The sequence below is a fragment of the Emydura macquarii genome, unplaced genomic scaffold (genome assembly GCF_026122565.2).
Source record: "Emydura macquarii macquarii isolate MOO-44397 ecotype Brisbane River unplaced genomic scaffold, CSIRO-AGI_Emac_v2 contig_75, whole genome shotgun sequence".
NCBI lineage: Eukaryota > Metazoa > Chordata > Testudines > Chelidae > Emydura > Emydura macquarii.
Window position 1 is genome coordinate 3,021,922 of NW_027130212.1, and position 23,854 is coordinate 3,045,775.

Below are 23,854 nucleotides of genomic sequence, written 5' to 3' on the forward strand. Positions count from 1 at the left end.
CAAACATAAACTTATACACCTATATTATATACCTGAATACAATTCAGTTATACATACTGGCCAAAATATTCAAAACTGACTCGGGCCTGGGAGATACCTTCCTATCATGGTGTTCTCCAGTGGGATAAGGAAAGGATCTAACAAATAATCCCTGGAAAACTTTGCTTTTATATATACTATTACAAACAGGCAATGTCATTGTCAGTTATCGGAATTTAGTTATGGACAGATGAAGGAGCAAGGGTTGAACATTGTCCTCTGCACTGGTCAAGACAGTATTAATTACTAGACCTCTTTCTTCAACATTTTCTTATCTTGTTTGTTTGTATTTCTCTTTGACTACCAAACTACATGTCTCATTATACTAAGAAAACCTTTATTGTACCTGGTGTTCAATTAACTACATGTTCTGTGCTTCTATTTCCTCAATCCACACCTTCAATAAGATAGTGGTAATTTTAAAGGTCATTAGAAGTTTAACACAAATAACTTCTGTTTCTCATGATCTCATTTTTTTATATGCTTTGGGCCTACCACTCATGCCAAAAATCCTAACTCAATTTAAAACCATAGGCTGCTTAGACCTAATGTGGGCTACGATACATCCTTTTGCCCTGAATGTGAAACTTGGGCTACAAAAGCAGATGAGTGACTGCCATTTATTTCTAACTTAAAAGAAGTTAAAAAATCATTTAAGGATTAGCCAGTAGGCAATGCACAGTAGCTTGCACTTTACCTTAAAAAGAATGTTTCTTTTGTGAATCACTCAGTTGGCACCAGTTTTGATTTTAAAATACTCTAAAAAGCTGCAGCCAAAAGACATCAAACATCACTTGCACTAACTGCAATCATTTCAGATTCTGTGAAGTAGTGGGAAAATGTGTTCATCTCACCGTACTACAATCTGCAGAGATTTTGATTGGAAGGATTCCAACTGAGATGGTATACTGTGTATGTATGGGGGGGATTGGGGTTTTTTTTGGTTTGTTTTTAAAGCTCAACTAGCCAGTGACAAGCAGTGTCTATTCAGCACTGAACTATCAATAGAAGGCAGGTCGATTCTGAAGGGTCAGAGTTCCCAGAGAAAGGTGGTATTCAATTGATCATATCTTTAATTAAATGTTTTACCATTCAAACCATATACCCTAGTGAATTTTCTGCCTTAGTTTGCTTGTGGTATAATTTTTTCAGTATTACTAATAGAAAATATCTTAGTTGTATCTACAATTCATTTTTGCCTTTGGGGAATGCACTTAAAAATATTATGGTAAATTTTAAAAACAGTGTTCTCAGACAGAAGAAAATGATTTACAATATGAAAATAAAAATACATTTATACATTTCTAAGACAAGTACTGATATTATGCCATAACCAATTTCAGTTGGAATAACATGGCTGTCTCTTCTGTCTTCTCCAAAGACAGCACTGACCTATAGTTATGGAATACTTTCCATGCTTATCGTCAAATTGTACCCAGTCCTTTCCAAAAGATTGGGGGTCAGCTTGCAAAAGGATAATGTGGCCCAAGTGGAGGTGAAACACATAAAGCAAAAACCTTCATTAAAAACAAGTGTTTATTAATGAAGATATGGATTCTATTTCTGGTTTACCATCACTCTATTTTGTAATTTTGGGTAAGTCACTTCATACCTTTGTCTTTCAGTTTCCTCATCTGTAAAATAGGGATAATGATGCTGACATCCTTTGTAAAGCTCTTTGAGACCTACTGATGAAAAATGACTGGACAATCATTAATCATTAATTATATTATTATTTTTTATTATTACTTACAACTGGAAAACAGAATCAACATGTTCTGAGTATGGGGAACACATGGAGTGAGAGGTTATATTTGCAGTCAACTTTAAGGAACTCTTCAGCTTTCAGTTACAGACACAGTAAATTTAATCTATTTTTGTACATGTTAGGAGACTTCTATCATCAGACTACCACTTGCTGCATTATGAAAGGAATCCTTAGCAGCAACCTGCCTCATCTTCAATTGTTGTACATTAAATTGATAATATTGGTATCAAATCCTTTCATGCACAAACTGGATACACTTTGTCTTTCAACATGAAAATATTTTGCCCTTCTGAATGGTGGTATTTTCTGTTTATTGCTATATTATGAGAAAAATATTTGCCAAGCAGTAGTGGAGGCCAAGGCACAGTTCTGTGGAACACGCACCACTCGGCTGAGTTCAAAGTGATTGAATACTTCTAACCTTGGTTTTATATTTGCTGATGTTCTCTTCCATATAAACACTACAGGAATGTTACGTGATGTTGACACAGTAACGTACATCCTTCATACCACAGGGAACTTTTCCAATGTGGACAATATTTCCTGGATACCTGTTAAATATGTCTCTGAGAATTTTGGACTCATTTCCCCCTTTCTAGTATGATAGATACCCAACAGAAGGCACCCCTACAACAGAATACCAAATCTTTGTACGGAAGCCAACCCTTGGGATGTAGGCCTGCTTATTCAAAAATTAAATAGGACAGCTGACAAGTGTAATAACTAAATATAGGTTAAGTGTAGTGCTGCTCTGTTTTGCTTTATCCTTCAGTAACTATAGCTAAAGAATCTAACCAAAGCAATGAAACAAGACAGCATAATACCTAGTCAGATGGTCTCTCCATTACCTAACGAAATGTCAATATGCATGGCACCTTTACTATATGCAAAGGTCTAGCAGAAGAGACAACAGACAAATGTCCACAAAAACACATCTACAGAACAAATCTTAATTTCTCCAGAGAAAGGCACAAAACCAAAGATTATGAACAACATGATTGTTCCTATGATCATCACAAGTAACCTGAAAGAGCACTAAATAAAATAAAGTAAATGGAAGCTACACTTTACAAACCTCATAATAAAGCTACAACTTCAAGTCAAGACTGGCACCTTTGTCTCATATCTCTATTCAGCAGCCTCTTTTTAAAACTTATTGCAATACGAAAGCACTTAAAACAAATCACAATTTGTTGCCAGCATAAACTGTGGAAATACATTTTATGGCTTATTAGACTCAAAGCAGGTTGAATTAGGAATGGGCAATAATTTATCTAACACATTTTATCAATAAATATTTTCATTATTTCTACCAGATCTGCATACAGTCAAACAACATTCTCTGAATAATTAACATATTTCTTCCACAAAGTGGATAATTTATTTTTCCATTTTCATTATCAACCAATTGTACACATCACTTACTTTGATTTAGGAAGGATTTCTTAAAAATTTAGTTTGCTGCTATGTTCTAGTAAACTCTGTGTTGATGCACTGTGGAAAATAATGTAGTTACATATAGTATTCCAAATTGTATTACCAAATAATGAATCTTACTCTTGATACTGTGCTGACCATGTAAACAGACAAAACAGCCATGTTCTCACACAAATCTGAACATTAGGGGCCAAATATTTAGTTGGTGTAAATCAGTATACGGGCAACCAAATTAATAAAGCTGTGGCAATTTATCCCATCTGATCATCGCCATTGATCCTGCTGCATTGTAATGTTGGCCAGATCACTAGAATCAACCGTAACACTTTTTAGAAAACCCTCTTGGGGTCCTTCGCTTACATTCGAAAATGGAATCTTGCTTAAAGTTCTCTTTCGGGGCCTGCCAAATCCCATTGAATTCAATGGGAGTCTTAAAATTGACTTCAATAGCGTCTGGATCAGACCCCCAAAGAATGGTCCACATAGTAAGGCAACTCCTTTCCTCTCTCTTACTACTCCAAAGCCAGCCTTGAAAGGCAAATCCAGGTGAGGCACTAAGAATATATCTCCTTGGCTGTGAAGTGAGTGTACTCAGGGTCAGACTGGTGGTGGCGATGGGAAGAGATATTGGTTCTCAAATAAGCACTGTCTATGTGAGTCCTGAATATAAGATGTTGCTCACAGTAGAATGTGAAAATATTCAAAATATGATTGTGTGTACCAGTTGGCTTCACATGATTCCCTTAGCTTGGGCTTCACCTCAGTGGAGCTTGAATATGGCCAGGTTCCTTGGGCTTGGCTCCTTCTCGATTGGGAAAAGAACAAATATGGTAGTATCTTCCAAACAGCACCACTTCCTTGTGGCACCAAATAAGACATCACACTCAGTAAATTGTGCAGCTCTGTGATCCTCCTCCTCTCACATGAAGAATGAAAGAACTAATATTGACAGTTACATTATCAGTGGGCATCTGAGTTAACACCTCACCAAAATGAATCGTGAAGCTCACACTTCTCAAAGGTATTGTTCAAGGCTGTCTGCAGACTCCGACACCTTTACACTCATTTCACATTTTTGACATTTCCTTTACAACTGTAACAGACAGAAACCTTAAAAAAAGAAAAAAAAGAAAAAAAGAAAAGAAATCAGAGATTCTGGAGAACAAGATGTAATGTATGGGCATATACCTGATATTTCTGACCCTGAGTTTGCTGCTGAGTTTTTAATTGAATCATACAGACACATGGCCAAACAATTCATTACAAATGTAGACTGCTTTTTGTTTTTACATTATTGACCCATTCTCAAATGGATGTTGATTTTCCTTTAATGTATTTGTTATTTATGAGTCTTAACCAAATACTTAAGATGAACAATTTCGAATTATACATTGTTCATGAATTGTTCTCTTTGACTATTTGCTAATCCACACTAATTATTAATAGTGGGTGGATAACCACTTAGGTTAGTTGTAACTGTTTCTTTTCCCTAATTTGATGGCTCAAACTAATAATGACAGAAATTTTGGAATACGTTTTCAGATTTTGTGCTAAAATTCATGAAACATTTGGGTATTTTTAAAAATCATTTGTGAATATCCAGCAGTTGTCCAAATACCCCTGATTTATAAATAATGACCTTGATCCTGCATACACTTACACTTCTGCTTCACTTTAAGTGTATGAGTAATTCTATTGATTTAAATAGGATTAATCATCATTATCACATAATAAATGTGTACAGGATTAGGACCAATATTACTTTATATATCACATAATCATGAACTTGATTTGATTTTTTTATTGACTAAAATAGTCACAAATCTTTTTTTAATTATTATTATTATTAAAGATATATGTACTGACACACATACAATAGCTTGGGTTGATTCTGAAATTTCTTAAAGGCACCTTTCGTGATGTAATTTTATTCAGTCTAATTTATTCCAAAATCATTATCTATGTAGATCTTCCTTGCTGTGTTGCTAATACCAGCATTTTAGTCAAAGAGGACAATGTTATAATTTTAGGACTAACTGTATTACACCTTTTATCTATTCTCAAGAAAATGATCACATGTAAATCAGACAAAATAATTATAATTACAATTATAATTGTACATTTAAATCTTGTTCATCTATATGATCATTTTCCACACTGTAACTGCATCATGTGAAACACAAAGTAGAGGATCTTTAATTCTTAATTCACCTTTAATAGAAGTGACATTAGATAACAAAATACATGAACAAATGGTAAATATGATAATTATGTGGAGGCAATATCAAATTAATATTTAATAATATCTTCAGCAGGGTATAGTTTTAGCTTATTATTGTGCTCAGTAAAAATCAGCTGTCATTCTACTATGATATCACTAGGGGTTAAACATGTTTACCTTCACAAATGACCATTAATAACCATTTTTCTCTTAATTTCTGTGACAACAAAGAAGGAAATATTGAATCAAATAAAGGACTTGTTTTCTAATTATACAAGGCCCAAATGCTGGGTTAAAGGTTCCCTTTCTACTGTCTCTGAAAATACTATGATAGCCTGGTCAACGATGTTTGAGTTATGAAAGCCAGTGCATTATCTTTATCATATGCCATTATTAAAGGTTGAGTAGATGACAATTTTAAAAGAAATGGGGAAAAGTCACATCAAAGTTAATTTTTCTTCCATGAAAACCATCCTGTGGCACGCAAAGTTTCTTCTGAACAATGGCATGGGATCCACCATTGTCACCAATATAAAACTCTGTTCTAGTGTGAAATGGATTCAGTATATTCTGAATGGCACCTGTGTTAGTCTATGTGAGATAACAAACAATCACACTGTTCAGCTTCTGAATGAAAGTGAGTTTAACAGACTCTTTCACTAGATATGCTAAACTTTGTTAAGATTATTCCCACATTTCTTAATTTGGAAAAAATGTTTCTAACACTTAGGACAAAAAATAATGGCGACCAGGAGTTGTAGTCTTCGTGTGACTTTTTGGAGGACAGTCACCTACATGAAGAAAAACCTTATTTTCTCCATACAGTTTCTGACAAATAGTTTTCCACATTACCTGTAGCAATACCATCTGGTGCTGTGATACTTTCACATCTTACAAATTAAGCAGGATTTTGCTGGGTCAATATTACAGATGACCCTCGCTACTTCCTCTAATAGAGGATACACCAGTTGAGGGTTTTGATTTGGCACATTATGAGGCCAGCAATGAAAATATGAACTTCCTCATACCTGGAGGATACTTTAGTTCAGATACATCTCTAGCCATTGGTAGAATTGTATTAATGAATCTGTTTGGGTATCTCACTCTTCTAACAATAATGACATCTTGAACTATTAAACACTGATTTTTCTGGATCAGACACATTCTTAGAAAGAAATCTTCATCTAGCATGGACAGAGCAAGCTCTTCCAGGAATTTTAGTGCCATGGAAAGACAGTCAGGTTTTAATTAGCTTTAATTGTCTCCCACACAAGTCGAGTCATTCTTTGCCTGTAGCTAAATGGCTTTGAATGTATGATTCCCAACACCAAATATTTGAAAAAAATAAAAAATAATCCAATAAACTGGGATCTAAATAGATGCATACACAATTGAATTCCCCCAACAGACAGCTTGACTGAGTAGCAACCAGTTTAGCCCCAGCACGATATGGATTTTAGTAAGTAATTTTAGATTCATTTAACTTGATCACTACAAATTGGGACCACCCAAATCAAGCTCCACGATAGCTTGAGGAACAACTGTGTTCCACAGAGAGTGGTCAGGACCAGATTGCCACTGTTCTATGGAGAAACATTCAGGGGAGGTCAGGGATTATGGGAAGATGTCTCCAGAAGTACCACCTGTGGAATTACTCACACATGTCCTGTTATACTTCTGAGTGGTACTAACTCCATCCCCTTTGAACTAACACTTCCTTAATGTAATATTCACAATCTTTGTATGACTAGTAAAATCATCAAGAAAAATGTCCACATCAAATAAATTACTCAGTGAAAACCCACAACATTTGCTGAATAACACATCAGCAGTTGTGAGATATTATTCTGTCAGACCTATTACTTTCATTGTACAATTTACTGCACTTCAGAATCAGGATTTTCAAAAATAGATGCCTACAGTTAGGTTTCTAAAACTTTATTTAGGCTCCAAAATAAGGCTCTGATCCTTCAAACTCTCATGCAGCTGCTTATATTAAAGCATATGTGGAGTTGCATTGAAGTCAACGGAACTACTCACCATCGACGTTAAACATGTGTAGGTGTTCACAAGACTGGGCTTCACGTGACCACAGTATCAAAAGTATAGCAGTGTTTTTACAAATCTAAACAAACTACTTCTAGCTGCAACCCAATAAACATCTGATAATAATTGTAAGTACTGTTGCATTAATTTAGATGGACTGTATGACCCCAAAACTGCCCAGTATTAAACAGTATTAAACAAGGTTTGGTATATAGAGAGCTCAGCATCTTTATTACCAAAGCATTTGAAATATGAAGTATTAAGTTAGGCTTTCATTTTAACATCCCATGTTCCCTTTCCCTTTAGCTGGAGCAGAAAACTGCCCTTGTCTGATAGTCTTTTAAGATGGTGTTAAAGACGGTAATACCTGTGCTTTCTTGGAAAAAGAGAAGTTAGTTGAGATGGGCTGTCCTGGCCTGTCCTGGCTGTCGTTAAAATCCAGTCTTCTTCCCTAGAAGCTAAAACAAGGCAAACATACACAAATGGGGAAAAGAAAAGTACACCAAAGAGAGAAAATGCAGCTTTGGTATATGGTGTTGACGTTCACTTGCAGCATCACTGCTGGAAAAACATAGGCCCAGCACACTGACTTATCAGCTACTCTGAGACCTGGAAAACTTGTACCAGCATCAGACTGTTTAGGGCATTGCATCTAGCTGCCCTTCTGGTCACAGGCTTAAAGCAGTGTTGCAAAATATACAGTCTTGTCTTATTAGACCGAAGGATAAAGGAGAGCGATAAGAAAGAGAAGAAATAAGGTAGGGAAGGAAAGGATTCATTGGGGTGTAGGGGGGAGGGGCAGGGGAGATGAACTCTCACATCCCAAGTGCTGTTTTGGATTTAGCCAGGGGCAGTGGATGTGGCAGTGTCATCTGAGTCCATCTCTTGTGGCCTGGTCTGGTCAGGATATCTCTCAAGATTAAGATGAAGAAAGTCTGGAGTCCCAGGAGATAAATGAGGATGGCAGCCATGATGACAAATCTTACACCTTCTCCTCCTTTCAGTCAGTCAGCATTGTGGTAGCCAGATTTTCCCTCCAAAGCTTCTTCTTGAGGACCACCAACTGGAGTGATGGACAGAGTAGCCCATTCTCTTATTATTTTATTTGCCAATTAGGACTTATTTCTGACACATCGGTTTTGGTCCACGGTCCCACATTTCTCTTGTTTACCAGGCATGATCTTAATGCAGTACTTGAATTATATCAGTAGACCTTTTTTGTTTGCACTAACCTGGATGTTTTTGGTCTCCCTTTTGCACCTTTTCCCATCAACATTTATTGTTATAGGTTATTGTGACATTTTATGAACTTTTACTTACTTCTTACAATTGAACTCACAATTAGGGTAAATTTGTAGGGCAAATTATCACAACATTACTCCCCGCCAAAGACCAATAGCCACGATGAAGTTCTGTAGACAAAATAATTGACATTCATAGTGAAAACAAATCCTTAAAAAAGGTAATTGACAGATACTTTGAATGAAGTTGTGGTATGAGTAATTTTCTTCACATTCCATTTTTACAAAAAAGTGCATATCCACAACTTGCTTACAGATGGTAAAATAATGCAGACTATTTTGAGTGCCTATTTTTATATATAGCTTATTATACCTACTGTAATTTCCATGCTCTTGTTTCAGGTGCTTTTTGGATCAATTCTTTCAGGATGTTTTGGGTTATTTTCTTAACCATGAGATAGAAGGCTCTAAGCTAGGGGTGGGCCAAAGTGTAGCTTGTGAGCTCTTTTACAGTTATAGTACAGCTTGCCGAGTCCCCTGTGTCCCCAAATTTTCCACCTACCAGACTGGGTGGGAGCTTGGAGCTTCTGGGGCTAGAAGATTCTATCCAGCAGGAAAGGAGGCCTCAGGGGGTTAGTAAATTTGGCCATCCCTGCTTTAAGCCATTAGGAGAATTTTAGATGACAAAAATCTGCTACACTTGGGAAGCCTGATTTACTGCTGGGATGAAAGTAGAAAGAAAAAGAATGAGACCAAATACATTTCAGGTAGTGAACATTATTGTACAATTCACTTAAGTTAAATGTGGTTATTTCTGAAAAATGATGTCCTTAACATTTTCTGTACAACACAGTCAGTCTCTGTTTAACTCTACTGACCTGTAAAACAGCTTTTCTCCCAGATCTGTTTGTGTCTGAAAACTTTCTTTCTTTCTTTCTTTCCTATTCCTTTTTAACAACAGGGAGTTTACAAGAAAGGGGATATAATGAGGAAGGAAGCAGATTGAGGAGGAAAACTGATATATTTTGTAAAAACTATTACATACTGTCATAATATTCTTTCAAGAAACTGCACAAGGACAGTGTGATAAAGAAATACGTTTTCTGATACAGCCTTTAAGTACAAGCCATTTTCAATTAATAGAGAATGATGTTGTGATTTTTTTTTTAAATTAATGTATCTATTGATCTCATTTATAAGTCACTTGTGGGCATCTAATCATTGCTCTAGCAAGCTGCTCCACACTATGAAAAGAACCAAGTCCCAGTTAAAGTGAACAATATAGAAAAGAAAGGGTAGCAGATAAAGACAATCAGTTATGAGTGAAAGTGCCCTCAACATTTTCAAAGATAAACCAGCCAACAATTGAACTTGAATCATGACATAAAGGCAACTGATGAGGGGCTCCAGCTGAAGAAAGCCCTTCCTCCCTACATCTCCAAAAATGACAAAGATAATGGATGGAGGATGATGGCTGGACACATGGCAAAAAAAAAGGAAACCCTTATTTCTTCAACCTGTAGTTGTAGGCTGAATGGGCCTATAACCCTATGCTGTAGTTGTGTTGGCTATAGGGGTCACATGACCTGGATAAAAGGAGTCACTGCATTTTCAACAGACATTGTTTAGATCATGAATGGGCAAATATATAGGACACAGAGAATGGATGCATCAGGCAATTGTTGAGGTGACCAATTTGTTCATGACACAATAGTTTGATATAAATATGCAAAAGTGTGTTAATGTGCTCAGTACATTTGTACTTTACATAAGATGTAAATAAAATCAGGATGTTATTTGAGGGCAGGGGTGCCAATCTGACTATGATGGTCCTGGGCCTTGATTAACCTGTCCATCCTGCTCCTGAAGCTGTGTTCCTCTGGTGAGCATTAGCTACATATGGGGTTTTGGGAAAAGAGTAGCAAGGGAAACTAGCTGCAGTCAATTGCTTTGTCTTCCAACATTGCAATGCCATGTATCCATACACAAAATACCACAGTATAAAAGATGGCATGTCGCAATTCTTCTGTCTTATCATTCGTTTTGAGGAGTTGGTCACTGATAGTAACAGACAAAATTGAGATGATTTGGGTCTCTGATTCTGGAAAAAACTAAGCCAAAACCAGGGATGGTCCTGCTACGGGCCTCACAAGGTCTTTTGGGGTATGTGGACATCAAAGAGGCTAGGCTAGGAGTAGAAGTGATGTCAGGCACCCTTCCATGTTCTTCATCCTAAGGTAGGAAACCTTCAGAAACAGGAGGATAAAAGGAGTCACTATGTTCTAAATAGACATTGCTTGGATCATGAACAGGCAAACCTGTGCGTTCAGTTGGAAGGCAAAGAAGATAGAAAGGGTGGAAAACAGGGGTATGAAGGATGTAGAAAGAGAATCAGGAAGAAAGGAAGGAAGGTCCAGAAATGGGCAGCAGAGTCCAGGTTTACTATATGAAACTCAATCAAAATGTTCCATTCTAGTGACAGAGTTTATGATATCAGAGTGGATTTAAATTTTGGCAAAAATGAGTTCCCACACCTTTGACTGAATATTATTTTTTCATAAATTTTAAATTATTTCCCCCCCGTTGCTTATAATGTCTTAAAAGCTTCAAAGCTGTTTCCTTACTAGGAACTTACATTCTCTCTCTCTCTCTCTCTCCCTTCTCTCTCTCTCTCTCTCTCTCTCTCTCTCTCACACACACACACACACACACACACACACACACACACACCTGTTCTTTTTTGCTAGTGAATGCAAAAAGTGACAAGTGATCAGCCCTGCAGATTCACCTGCAGCATGGGTATCACCAGGGCAAATTTTGCCCATACTAACCTGCTATTGTGGCACAGCTATGAGCTGGAGAAGGTAGTTCCGCCTGCCAGGCCAGTAACCACTGTGATTCATATGTATATAATTTGATGATGTGCATGCTAGAGAGATGGAGGGAGGTCATTAACTTCTACCAAAGTCACTGAATACCCAATAAACATCCACTTATTATTATGGGGTTGTTCACTTGTAGTGTTGTAGGTTTTATTTAACATAAAAAGAGCATTCAATTATTTTTTGAAGAATAAACTTTAATGACACTTTGCAAAGTCTAAAGGAAAAAGAGAACTGCTAAGTGGTGGGCCTACCTATGCTCAGTGTCCCTTGTATTATTCTGCACTAAACATAGCTTAACACATTCAAATGCTACTGTATGTTATACAGTATGTGTAAAAATATTTTAGAATAACAGACTTCACATTTCTAATTCATAGGTACTTCAACAGAGGATATCATTCAGTACCAGTAGGTACTGTACTATGTCTTGGCTCAGTTACAGACAAAGCTAATGGTTAAAATTTCACTGCTTTGCATATGATGGCTGAAAATGCTGCCACTGGGTCAGCTTTGCTCCAAAATGTCTATACATGTTTTCTTTAGCATACGTTTCATTGTTTATGCATTGCACAACAAAGAAGCATTTTGTTTTTCCTTATGATGAGTTAGGAGAAGGCTCAAGTATGAACAGGTATGAGCCTTGGGATGGCCAGAAAGTCACTCTGATCTATTTTTACTCCCTTTGTCTTTAACCTTCTAATATACTGGTGACCTCACACCTCTAATGGAGAGAAAAGATATTAACAGAACTCTCTGGGGCAAATCTTTGGATTGGCTACTGATGGAAAAGCCAAAGGAAGTTCATGTAGCATAGGTCTTCCCTTTGAAAGTGACCCAGGGAATGTTTATCAAGAACATGCTAGAATTCAATTCCCTCACCTGAGTGAACAGACAGTGGCTGACACGCCACACTGAACTAGCCAGAGTTTTCTTAATTACTCGGACCTTTCAGAATGAAACACTTCAGTAATGATAAAAAAGCACATTTCACAGAGCTCCAGTGAAAGTCTCGGCTCCCTCCCCCAAAGGATTTACACTTGGTGTTTTATCATCATTAGATTTTATATATTCAAAAGATTCCCTCATTTGTACTCATATTAAGCCATTAAAAAGCCAATGTGTCTCAATCATCTCACAATTACCATACATATCTGCTATTTTAACTATAGGGAACAGCTAGGTAATCTCTTCCTCCGTACTCCTGCAAAGTCTCTAATAAAGTTGGCCACTGAGGCAGCTTATATACACAGGACTGCATACTCAGAAAGTAGCTTATTAGCTCAGGGTTTCTGTTTTTGCTCAGACAGCTCTGCTGCAGCAGCATAGTCCCTAACTCAGCAGAACTAGCCCTAGATGCTCCATACTGTGAGCTGCATACAACTTTCCGGGGAGAAATGAGAAGATGGCTAGGGGGAGCAGCAAGAAAAAGCAAACAACCAACTAATCAAAGAAGATGAGCAAACTCGGGCTGTATTTGAATCCAGGCTATTTTGTGTAGTCTGGCAGCCTGGGCCACATCTCACAGAGATTCAAGTAGCTGCATCACTGCACAAGTCATTCTTCAGTCACATCAAGCAAATCACTTTCCACAAACCAATGAGCAACAAACAAATACACTATAGCTAGCATGTAATTCCCCCTTGAGTCAACAGGTTTTTACAGTTTTACCTTCACAGCCTGTCTGAGGTGTGGAGCCAATGTATTTATCATAACTGTTTTTAACACTCAACACTATAATATATAGGTTCTAGGAATTATATTTTGTACTTCCAAACTGCCTTTCATTAGAAGATTGTAAAGCACTTTACAAACATTAGTGAATAAAGCCACACACAATACTCTTTTGAGGTGAATATATGAGGAAAACAAGTTCTGAAATCTAGATCTCCAGGATCCCAAGACCATCCTTCATTGTATGCTAGAGTCAAAATGAAGATTATTTGGCCCAGCACATGAAAGGTATTTAAATGTCTAACTCTGACTGGGCCTTTGGGTCTGCACAACCCATTAGCCTACTGAGCTACTGGAATCAATGTTTTATTTGTGGACTTAGATCACTTGAAAATACTTTGGACTGAATATTCTATAAAATCTGATAATCTGTATCATGATCCCTCCCCTCCCCCCAATTCAGAAAAACAACCATTCCACAGCATAGACTGGTAAAATGGACAATCATCTTCTCTGTGCAAATAAAAAACATGTTCTCAAGCTTTTACTTTCTTATTTGAATAACTCACTTGCTTCCATTGTATAAACAATATCTTAAGTACCCTATTCCTTCTAAGGGCTTGTCCATGCCAGGACCAAATAGTTTTTCTTCGTGTTATTATTGATTGTAATATTATTACAATTAAATTAATGTCAATTTAATGAAGCTGTAACCAGCCTTGATTTTTAACCTGGCCCCAAAACTAGTAGGTCATCAATTGCTGATCATATCTGAATATGCACTAACACTTGATATGTTAAGGAACCATTGTCCAAGAATGTTAAACCATGAATTGTATAATAAGTTATCTCTGTGGAAAAACTGCTATAACATTGTGTATAATTTACTGTCAGCTCTATAATAAGAAAAATGAAAGAGTACCAACTCGGTCTACAATTTCTGAAACAAAGCAAGCCATGCGGAAACTGAATTATATAGATTGAATTTTGTTTCGTCTGTTACTTTTAAGAAATTGCCTGCTAGGAATGAGTGAAATATTGTGAAGTGGGATTACATCACTTTGGATGAGAATATTTTACTATTGTTGTAATAAGTAACTTTATTACTTTTTTGAGCAGTGGAGATGGTGTTGATTAATAAAGGAAAAGCCATATGCACAATGAGTTAGGAGAAGAAAACGTTAAAATATTGCACCAGTCTCTACAAAGAAGGCGGGGGAGGGATTCTGAATAATAGGATGGCTTAACCACCTTGGGTTTTATCTTGCAGGTTCTGTAGCATTTCTGTTTCACAGTAAGGATATATTTCCTTGCGGAAATAAATGTAGTTACAATTAAATCATTCACCCAGTGCTATTTTTTTCTGCTACAATGTGTGTGGAGATGATTGTTGACCCACTGATGGAAGACAATACATCCTAGTTACCTTTTTACTCCACCTTCCTTCCTTCAACTGTTGGCCTGATTCACCCTTGTGTTACTCTATTGTTATGCCAGTGTAACACCACATATATAAACTCAGGGGTTTTTTTTCCCCTGAAGTCAATGGCGTTATTCTGATTTCAATGAAGTAACACAGTAGGAAATAAGGCCCTATTTAGATGGCTATGTGGCACTCATCATCATATGTGCCTATGAGGCTTATTCCTTGCTGCCCAATTCACTTGGCTTCTCTTTCCACTTGCACAAGGCATCTTCCTTCTTCATTCAAATGCTTCTGAAAACTCATTGCTTCCCACAGCTGACAATTATAAACTCTCCTCAGTAGAAGCTGTGCTGGAGTGTGGTCTGCCTGGTTGCCTGCAAGCAGGGAAGGCTCTCCTTTCTTTTCTGCCTCAGTTCTGTAGGGGGTTTGTAAACATATGGCCATAACAGTTGGATTGTTTTTTAACATGCATTCTACAGTTTGTATACAAGTCAAGTCAAACTTAGGACACTTGTTGGTAAATCACATTGCAGTTTCATCCAGTTATTTGTTTGTACAGAGATGCTTCTGCTAACTCCAAGTACTGTCTTTAATTGATGAACTAAATTTAGAGATTTTCTCATGAATGGACAGTGTGAGAGTAATGGTATAATAATGAGCTGTCTTGCTGGTTTGCCACTGTGACTGTTTACTTATTATAAGGTGCTTATTGTCCCATTGATATACCTTGTTACCATTAATAGATGAATAAACCTGTCTCAATGAGAACAAACAACTATGACTCAGTGAGCGGTGAATAATATAAAGAACACCACTTTAAAAAAAAATCAAGGTATTTTCATGTGTCAAGACAAATATTATAATGACTTTGTTAATGACATCATGACATGGGAACCTTTAATAGGAGCAGGGTCAAAGCGTACAATGGCATAATATTTATTTTATTCAAATACTGTAACAGGGATGTTGATCATATTTTGCAGAGCAGTTGTTTTCATAGATTCCAAGGCCAGATGGGATAATTGTGATCATTCAGTCTGACCTCCTATATAACAGAGGTCATAGAACTTCCCCCAAAAGAATTCCTTTTAAACTAGAGTATGTATATTTTTTATTAAAAAAAAATCCAATCTTGATTCAAAACTTGCCAGTGATGGAGAATCTACCACAGTCCTTTGTAAGTTTTTCCAGAGGTTAATTACCTTCACTGTGAATCATGTTTGTTTGTTTCTGTTTTAACAGTTTTGCTGGGGTAGGTGTGGGAAGTTCAGAGATGATTAATTAAATATTTTTTTAAATCAGGCATAATCTGTTCAGTGCTTTCTCTTTCAGGGCATGCCTGGAATGAGAAATCATTTCATTCTGCCTCAAACCTTCAGGGAAACACTGCAGGATGTTACCTGTCAGCTTTGTGTTCCTGGGGAACCCTGGAGCAATACCCAGCCTGTCTGACTCATGAAGGACATCCTCCGCACCCACCTCTGCCTGAACCAGAATTGATCAGAAGAAAGACTTACAAAAAACAATGAAAAGGCAGTGGGAGACCCACCTAAACCCTTCTGGACAAGTGTGACAGAACTAAGGCAACCCCCCTACCCTCATTTGCATCAAAGATGGGACAGGGTCACAAGGAGGCACCTTCATTAGCATTCAGAGCAGAGAACAGAGGTTCCAAGGCAGGGACTGCACTGAACTCTGGGGCCAGAAAAGCGGGGGAGCACTGCATGATGGGGAATCTCTGCTCCAGATGCTAATTGACCAATGCTTGAACACACCCAGCTCAGCATATCTCAAACCAATTCTAGTAATGAGTCCTTTATTGGTATCCAAAATACTGACTCTGCCTGATTACATTGTGAGCTCCCTTGAAGTAACATCACCCATAGCCAGGAATGATCAGATCCTATTGTCCAACCTAAACAAAACAACGCTGGTATACTCCCTTGAACCATTGTTTACGCATAAACAAATCTAGTGTTCTCCCTTGAACCATTGTTGTTTCCCTACAGAAAACCCTATCCAAGCTCAAGTTTCTGTTCTGGTGCTTGGATCCAAAGCTGAACAAGTTCCACTGGGACTTCACCTTTTCCTGACTGCAATACCTTCACTGATTGTGTTGGGGGCTCTGCCTGTCTCAGTCACTCCGGACCCTAAGCTGAACAGTCTGTCTGCTTGGGAACCTTTGACTGGTTCAATCTACACCAACTCACACACGCACACACGCACACACTCTCCCTGGTTAATCTCACTTTTCCCCGTCAGATCTAATTTGATCTCTCTCTCTCTTACTCCAGGTATAACTTTCTAAATTTGACTTTTGTAATCAAACTTGGGTTAGATTTCCCCAATACGCCAATTGAAACTTTGTAACAATGTAACCGTTGTAACTGTTTGGTTTGTTTGTCTCTCCTGTATGGCTATTATCATAAGTTTTATATACCTGGCAATAAAATAACTTTTATGGTCAAGCTGGTTGCCAGACTCTCTCCGAACTTTGTTTACTCTTCCTTGTTCTCGGTTTCCCTATTTGCTCTGCAGCAATACTCCTCTTATCTAAGCCCAAAAGTCCAGTGTGGTCTGCTCATCAAAAGAGTTACTACTTGGACAAGTATGATATAAGATTGGTTGAAGGATGCTGACTCTGGGGCATATAACAGCTTGGAAGTGCTGATCAGCCCTGCCTGCTCAGATGCTCTGTTCCTATGCTGTGTCTGTAACACATGAAGGTGTCAACTTGGAAGTGCTGACTGACTCTACCTGTTCAGATGTGCATGTGTGTTCGACTAATTCTGGGGCTGGAGGAACCCAGCCCTGTTTAACTAAGACCTGCAGGGTAGCTCCATTGGGAGGCAGGTGTTTACAGAAGGGAGAAATAGAGCTCCATATAGAAACACAAGTAACACAAGCAGCACACTGATAAAATTACAGAGACGCCAGAATGTAACCCTAATGAATGAGTGCACACCAAGGTGATGGGCAAATCTGGTAACAAAGGAGCAGCCCTGCATACTACTTTCCTGCTTGTGTCTACAATTTTTTTTTGCATGCAGTTGCATCAGTGTATTTTAGAAAACTGGAAGGCCCTTAGTGTTTCTGTCTTTTAACTGAGATTCCCAGAAATAGGATAGTGGCACTTCTAAAGATTGTTGTTGCTTTTTTTAACACCCTGTAGCATGGTCAGCAGACCTCCTACCTGGGTCAACGGTCATGAATTCCAGACAATAAGTCTCTTAGGTACCAGTATAGTCTGACATGCTACCCATTGACCTAGTAACAGTTGCTAACTCAAAGCTCAACTCTGTCCCAGTCCTGGGATGTGATTGGCAAAACTCTGGGGTCCTGACTGGTGTAAATAGAAGCAAGGAACCAAATAGAACACAGGAAGCTGTTGATGCAACTAGTTGTTCCCCTAATTAGCACTGTCTCCCCTGCACTACCAGCTCCTCCTGCCTCCTGGTATCCTGGCCTGGGCTGCCTTCTGACACCTGATTCTTGGTCTGCCTTCTCGCTTGTTTTGGACTTGGATCTCCTAACTCTACCTGCCTTCTGACACCTGACTGTAAGTCTGACCTCCAGCCTGCCTTAGAGTCCAATTTACTGTTATCCAGTGCTCCTACTCCTGGGCCAGACTGCCTATGTCATGCCAGCTCTTTAGAAGGAACAGTGAGGAGCAGGATATCCAGTTTTGGCTTTCACACACAAACTTGTTCAGCAATGCCAACATTTTTTCAAGGCTGTTTTGTGCCATCTTTGATTGTTTCATTTCAAATCCTACCTCATAAAATTAAAAATCTCATTTGAAATCAATAGTTGTTCCACCCATGTGTAGGAAGGCAGTGTGGCAAAGCTCTTCCTTTACCTCGGTGGGTCCAGCGCTTCCTTCTAGCAGTAGGTCAGGGAACTGCTTCACCCTTTAGGGTAATACAGCCTTTCTAAGATGGCTGTTTCCTACTGGCTCCTGGGTCTGTCTCTGGTTCTCACAGGCCCTTGAATCTTCGCTGGGGCTCTTGCCCCTCCAGTGAATGGCTGATAGGAGGTGTGGGGGGCCCGGTCCCACCCTTGACTCCGAGCCCCAACCCAGAGACCTTACAAGAATCAGCCTCGCATTGCAGTTTCAGGAAAGCTGCTTGCTTCCCTGAGTTACTTCCCCATGCCCATTGATTTAATGTCCGCACAGATAGGGGTCCTTCCTGGCCTATTTGCATTGGACAGTCACTTACAGGGGACACCAAAAATATTTTCCATCCTCTTTGTGATACATTAAACATTCACAATTTCTTTCAGGCATTGTTCAAACATTTATGGGCACTGGCACAGTTTTAAAGAGGGAGGGGAAACTTGGACAAAGCCTGTAAGGAGATCTGCACTTCGATGCAGCTGAGAGATGCAGGCAATATGGAAAGTTTAGTCACTTTTTAAAAGCAAATGTCTCAGACTTGTCAGCTGCAGAACAAAGGGAAAAGAGTGAGAAAAAGAACTGAGCCATAGAAGAAGGATTACTGAAACACTGACTTTCCCTGACTTCCACTTTTATCTTTTCCTAACCTCCTTTGCTTAAAAAAACTGCATATAAAAGAAGAAAAAATACATTTAAAAAATAAATGCTGAATTAATTTTTATTTTTAAAAGAAAAAAAAAATGTATCTGGTTTTACTTTTCCTATTTTTGGTGTATCCCTGCAAGATAGTCATGACTATGAGTATATTAGGTTTCATGATGCTAATTATATATTTTATAATTTACTGATGGAAGGATGCATAAGCTGCATAAAGAGGCTTATCTAAGTAACGTGAGATTCTGCTACTCACCCATTTACAGTCCAATCCTGCAATTTCTCCCCAGGCAGACCCATGGGCTGAAATAATTGGGGAATTCTGGTTGCAGAGCGTTGACATGATCTTTGAAATACAAAGCAAATCTCTGATGTAGCAACAACTGATTAATATTTCCTCTATCCCAGGGTTTGGTTTTGTACCAGATTCTCTTCCCCATCTGTGTTGCCTTGGTACAGCAAAGAGGATGGAATCTGAACTTGCTTCCCTGTTGAGCATGGGAGAATTTCTGGCAGACAAAGAGGTGAGATAGCCCACTTCCTTGCCTACCTCCCATATCTATTTACACCAATCAGGATCCCAGAGTTTTGCCAATCACATCCCAGGACTGGAGTCCTCTACCAGAGTTGAGCTTTGAGTTCTAGAACTGTTACTAGGTCAATGGGTAGCAGGTCAGACTATACTGGTTCCTAAGAGCCCTATGTATCATGGGGCATGTTGGGAATCAGGATCAACGAGGGATATGACCACAGCTTCCATGTTACTCTAACCTGCCGTGAGAGAATCTGGGAGCTGGTTACTCTCAGCTACACCAACACAGAAACAAAGGTAGTAGAGAAATTAACCCCTAATTTCTTCCCTCACTTAACTCCCTCATCTCCTCCCACTACTCCTACTCTTTGCAGAAAACAAAAAGAGAAAATCAATTCATTAAAAACAGAGAATGTGATCTATCTCAGACATATCTAAGGTGCTTACTGCTTTAGGGTTTAGGGCTCATGTGACTGTTAATACCAGTTTGTGACTATCCTACATTGGCTATTTAAGCTCTGACCCTGCAAACTGCTCCTCATGGGAGGAATTATTTGTGGCCAGGCTGAGCCTCATTAAAATCAGTGGAGTCTACCTGAAAGGAGCAGCTTGCAGTATCAGGCCTTTCTGTTTTTTTGATTAATAATTGAGTTCCATCACATGAGCCTGTGTCAGTTTTCCCTAAACTAGTCCAAAACACACCACACTATTATTGTTTTGTAATTAAATTATTTCTTTTCCAGTGATAAGCTGGTCCCAAAGAAGCATTTTCTGCACAGTTTTGCAAGAAGCACATTGCCAGCTTTTCCAAATTACTTGCCATGTGCACAAAGCATGTGGCGTACTTTTATAATTGTGTTAAGTAGCAGGAACCTTGAAAATTTCATAAAGAATTATGTGAGGCAGTGGCTTATGTAAGACATACAGCTCCTTATATAGTTTTAGTCTTCTCAGTGAAATAAAATAAATATTTATAATCAATTTTAAAAAATGAAATAAATAAGGTAAGATGAAATAAGTGTACCAACCTTGGACAACTCGGGGGCTAACATTTTTCTGTGGCTTAGACTAGGTAAAACCTAGGGAATTCTGCATGCTTTGTCATTTCCTAGCAGAGTATTTTAGGTTTATTTTGCATGGACTCCACTTGGTTTGTTAAAGCAGTAAATTGTCTTAAAGAATGTAGCCATTTACCTAATTGCGGTCCTAAAAGGCAGTTACAAAAAAACCAGACAAAACTAGTGTTTTATTATTTATTATTTGTGTTATGGCAATGATCAGGGCCTCAAGCAAAAACAGGGCCATACTGTCTTAGGCACCGTGTTGACATATATAAGACGACACTGTGTCTGGTCCAGAGAGCACACAACCCAATTTAAGATGTGAAGTATTTCAGACTGGCTCGGTGCCTTCTATAGTACATCTGGGAGAAAACTCGAGGGAAGAAAGCCCATAGGAAGGTTGACAGCCACATATCTGCAGCCCTTTAACCCCAAATCTCAGTGGATCCAGTGGACAACATGTCTTTCTAATTAGAGCTGTGCTACAGGGACTTTCTTGTAGCTGCAGATAACCCAGCAGATCTGTTTAAAGGGGGATTGCCCTGGCAGAGGGGGGCTATATGAAGTGGGTAATAGGCTTGTATTACCCATATCCATCTATTACACCCAATGTCACTGGGGTGTAATAGAGGGAAAATGTGCTTCACCACTCCCATCATGTGGATCCCAGATTCCCACAATTGCCCTCCACAGTCCCTTGGACATAATGGGAGCAGTACCATGAACTTGTCTGAGCCCTCTTTCTGCCTAGAAGGGCCAGAGGTGGGAAGGAAGATCCATGCTCAGAGGTTCTTGTGTGTGTGCAGATATAGGGGCCCAATTCTCATTTCACATTATTAAACCCCTAAATTGTGATTTGATGTTCATTAGAGTGCAAATGAATGAGTTGCTGATTGTATCTAAAAAGGTATTTAAAATTAAGATTTCATTCTGAAAGCTAAATCATTGTAACGTCACACCTCTTGAAACATGATTTTTTTTAAAAAATAAAAGTTATTTTTCAGATCATTAAACAAGATTGCCTATAACTGGTAAGCATCAACTAAGTGTAATTTGCTGCCATTCAGGCACAGGTTACAAAATTGTAGTGGTTTGCTCAGTCATGGAAATGGTTCTTTCAGTCACCAAAATCATACACATAGTGCAAGATGGCAAAAACTTTGGTTTTAGTTCAGTTATAAATATTACCTTAATAGTATATCGCCCATTATTTTCTGAGCTGAAACAAAAAGTTGTTTTAGCATTTTGATCATCTGAGAAAGTTCCTCAGTAGTAACAGAAAGTATTCAATAGTGGTATTTTCAATTCCATGTAATTACAATCAACAGCAGCTATTTTGGTAGGGCAATTTGAACTCTTCTAGCTGAATTTTTCACAAGACTCCTGTTTTATTGCTTTTTGCTCTTTAAATTCCAGATCCTTGTTCTGTTGCCTTTACAGGATGTGTGTTTCAGCAGTTTCTGTGGGATCTTACTCTAATCCTATCTTGTCCTACCCAAGCACTCTTTTTGATTAAAAAGTTTTCACAGGATTTAAAGCATACTGCTGGAATTGTTTGAACTTCACAAAAGGCCAGACTGGTATCTTCACAGCTGTTTCCTCTCAAAGGATTTTAAAACATGAGGTGATTTTGAATTATTATTGCACAACAAAGGAATTGGAGGTGTAAAGACTTTGAAATGAACTGCCAAGTAGGAGAAAACAATTCTCTCTTTCATGGAATATGCTCAAACACTGTTCCTCTGAGCAGAACCAAAGGTGCTGTAATAAATGGTGCTGATGAATCAGTTAGTGACAACTTCCTCTTGAGTCAGTGTTGTCCTGGTGTGTGTCAGCATTGTGTTAGAAGCATTGTGCTGTCGGAAGTGTCATCTTTTGGCAAAAAGAAAGGTTGAAATTCTGGTCCCTTTGAAGTAAATGGCAAAACTCTCATTGATTTCAGAGGAGGCAGAATTTTAACCAAGAGCTGAAGTTGCAACTACCTGTGATAATTAAATATCCCATTACACTTTTTGCACCATTACCTCATTGTGTCTAAAATTCAATTCAGGTAACTACATTCTACTGCCTATAAGCACCTTGCAATTTCAGTTGGTAGGTTGGTGAAACAGATTCTACGCTCAATTGCACCAGGATAAACCTGAAACAACTCCATCAGCTTCAGCAAAATTACTCCAGATTTACATCAGTGGAACCCAACTCAGAATTGGTTCAGGAATTCTTTTTCACTTGTGCTAAATTTAGTGTAGTATACATACATGCATACAGAAACATGCAAGTTGGATAAGAGATGTATGGCTAAATACAATACAATAATTGTATACTTACCTGTGAAACTATATACTTTTATGAAACACACTTTCGTCACAGAAAGAAGTTATATAAGGGCAGGATATAATTATCATTATTTCCACCACTAGAAGACATGCATTGATTTTTAATTCTCCACTCCATACTAAATGTAACTAAGGTAAATCTCTACATTTGAAAAAACAAAACAAAACACTTAGAATCACACTTTTATAAGTTATGTGATTTATAGTCACATTTTTTAAAAAGATAAATGGATTAATAATTTAGCTCTTGACAAAACACAACATAGCTATAATTTTACTTGTTCCAAGTTAGCATATATATTTTGTGATGTTATTCTGGAACAAATTTTACCTGGTAAGGACTGACATAGATTCATCATTTAGCACTCTTGTTATTGTGGAAACTGAGAGTAAATTTCTCAGATAGGTTTGGGTTTAGGATACAGGGGGTCGGGGAGGCAGTGATGATTCTAGAGGTTTGCTTAATCTCTAAACTTTTTATTCTATAATAAACAATGATAGCAAAAGGTAGGGGAACTATGTGTGCGAAAGGACAAAATGCACCACCCAAGGCTTCTACGTTTGTGATCTCTCCGGATCAACGCATGGCTGCCAGCATGTGACACTAGGTTGCCCGGTTTGGAGTTCCCCGAAGGAGTT

General features: G+C 38.2%; 1 long non-coding RNA gene across 1 annotated transcript; it reads right to left on the reverse strand.

The window, feature by feature from the left end:
• Positions 1 to 1,768: 1,768 nt before the first annotated feature.
• On the reverse strand, positions 1,769 to 11,678 carry LOC137149349 (uncharacterized). The gene is made up of 3 exons (XR_010918754.1): positions 11,584 to 11,678; positions 7,879 to 7,969; positions 1,769 to 4,354 (listed from the first exon to the last, which is right to left on the reverse strand). It is a non-coding gene; the product is annotated as an uncharacterized lncRNA (long non-coding RNA).
• Between the last annotated feature and the right edge of the window lie 12,176 nt (positions 11,679 to 23,854).